This window comes from Myotis davidii, unplaced genomic scaffold (genome assembly GCF_000327345.1).
Source record: "Myotis davidii unplaced genomic scaffold, ASM32734v1 scaffold135, whole genome shotgun sequence".
In the NCBI taxonomy this organism is placed as follows: domain Eukaryota; kingdom Metazoa; phylum Chordata; class Mammalia; order Chiroptera; family Vespertilionidae; genus Myotis; species Myotis davidii.
Window position 1 is genome coordinate 3053544 of NW_006289813.1, and position 2623 is coordinate 3056166.

Here is a 2623-nt window from a genome sequence, read left to right on the forward strand (position 1 = left end):
AAAGAGGAAAGAGAAGAATGCCTCTCCTGCCTGTTTGTAAGGTGAAGCCTCTCCACTCTTCACACTCCCTTGGATTTGCTTCCTGCCAATTATTGTCCAGAGAAGTAATAGAGAAAAAATGTGGGATCAAATAGAAGAAGAGAAAGAGAAAAAAGGAGGCTTAAGATAATTTCTTTAAAAAGACTAATACAAGACTTAAAACTAGGACATGAAGTTAAAAAAAATTATGTTCAATGATCTCTGAACTTTTTATTGGCTTCTGCTGTCTTACTACCTCAGAGCTTCGGTATCTTGACCTCAGACACCACGTTGCTGGATGGATTGCATGGAGTGGCTGTTGTCTAGGACGTCACCAAGATGGAAGTCCTCCCTTTCTTCTGGCAGGTGGTGCTAGGTGGCAATCTTAGCCTCCAGCTTGACCTTGCAGTAAAAAGCAGGCCAGAGACTCCTGGGCCTGGCGCTGCCCCTTTGCCCGGACCTGGGCCAGCTCCGACTCCAGCTGCAGCAGGATCCCGTTGAGCTGTTCCATCTGCATGGCATAGTTCATCCCCACCTCGCTCAGGCTGTTCTCCAAGCTGAGCTTTAGATTCCTCATTCAGGTCAGGTCACTCTCCAAGGACTGGATTGTATGTCTCAGCTCTGTGAGTGTCATCACAGCAGCTTCTGTCTCAGTGGTCTGCAAGGTGACCACTGTGGTGCCCTCCTCAGTCTGCTGGGACCAATTCTTGTCTAGCTTTTCTTGATTATTTTGAGCCAGCTCGTCATACTGGGACTGAATGACTGCCATGATCTTGCTGGGTCCCAAGATTGGGGGCATCCAACCTCACAGTCAACTCAGAGGTAGCAAACTGGTTTTGTAGATCATTCACTTCCTCCCCAGGGTTCTTCTTCTTGAGGAGCAGCTCTTCTTTGAGTGCCTCGATCTCTCTCTCTCCCCAGCAGCAGATGAGATGGATGTCATCAGTGACCTTCCGGAGACCATTGATGTCACTCTCCACAGACTGGCTCATGGCCAGCTACGTCTCATACTTGACTCTGAAGTCATCAGCAGCAAGATGGGCTGATGTCAGTCTGCAGAATAATGCAGGCATTGTCCACAGAATTTGCCAAGATCTGAGTTCTCAGGACCTGGGTGGTTTTGAAGTAATGTCCCCTGTCTCTGACCTGGGGTCCCTTCTTCTTCAGGTGTTCCCAGATTTTGCTCTCCAGTCTCTGATTATCAGCCTCCAGGCTTCTCACCTTTACCAAGTAAGAGGCCAGATAGTCATGCAGGCATTGTAGAGCCTTCTCACTGTGGATGCCCCTATGCCTGCCACACACTGGGCCATTCCTGCAGTCAGGCCCCCAGACCCTCTGTGGATGTGGAGAGTGGGCAGTACAATCTGAGGAAAAAGTTCATTACATCTGGCTGCTTCTTCCTCCATAGCTGCTGGATGTACTTGTATGCCATCTTGGCTTGTCAGCAAAATATTTTTAAAAGGCTAAAATAAGTTTGTAGAAAACAAACAGGTGAAGGGAGAGAGAAAATGAAAGTTTTAAAAAAACCACCAAAAACAGCAAGTAGAGAAAGAAAATTAAGGCTAAATGCTCCTAAAAGCCACAAATGAGATCGATTTCAATATACTATATGAGGGAAAAGTTTAAAAAAAAATAAAAAAATGAATAACATTGACATTGAGTATAGATAAACTAAAAAAAAAAATCTATACTATAAAAAATAATAGTAGTGAATTAGTTAAAAAGAAAGGAAACTGCTAAAGGCCATTCCATTTTGGAGTGCTTCTGATATCCCAGGACACAGGATCCTGCTGTACCAAGTGCCTCTGAGTAGAAAATGAGTGGAACAGAGGGCAACCTTGACGGCAGACATTGAGGCTCCCCACTGTTCCTCTCAGCTACCTTTGGAAGCGAGTATCTGACTTTTACAGCTGATCCAAGCAGCACAGCCTGGCCTCTATAAACTTCTCCCAAGCTTCTGACTCACTCCTCTTCTTCAATACATCCTTATCAGAGCAATAAATTATGATGCCAGTTAATAGATAACCTGCCTGCACAAGATTACCTTGCTAGGAAGTTGTAGAACTGGAATATGAACCCAGCAGCCTGAGACAGAGTGTAAGTGCCATTAACTTCTATGTTGCCCTGTGACTACTTTTACTGCCTGTATCAATAGATTTTCCACATCATATTTTTGCCAACATTTTCACTTTTAATCACTGGGGATTTTTTTTCGTAATTCACAATCTTCTATTGAATAAAAACAAAAGCAGTTTTGATTTCACCTTGAAATACTTCCTGTTTCTTTGTCTTCCTCTTCCTCTGCTCCTTTAAAACAAAAGCTGGTCCCTTCTCTTTCTGTCTCTTTTTCTATTAGAAAGGCAATGTGTATGCATTGTAGAAAATAAAGGACTTACAAAATATACAAAATAAAGGACTTACAAAGTATTGTAACAATAGAATCCTGATAATGGTGCTATTCATGACTAGAGTCACATCTTCTGTATTCATGGGATTAAATATAAAGAAATAAGCCATTCTGCCCTAGCCAGTTTGGCTCCGTGGATAGAGCGTCAGCCTGCGGACTGAGGGGTCTCAGGTTCAATCCCTGGTGAGGGCGTGCAGG

The 2623-nt window shown here is 43.8% G+C and overlaps 1 pseudogene; it reads right to left on the reverse strand.

The window, feature by feature from the left end:
- Window positions 1–261: 261 nt before the first annotated feature.
- On the reverse strand, window positions 262–1615 carry LOC102755366 (annotated as a pseudogene).
- Window positions 1616–2623: the final 1008 nt, after the last annotated feature.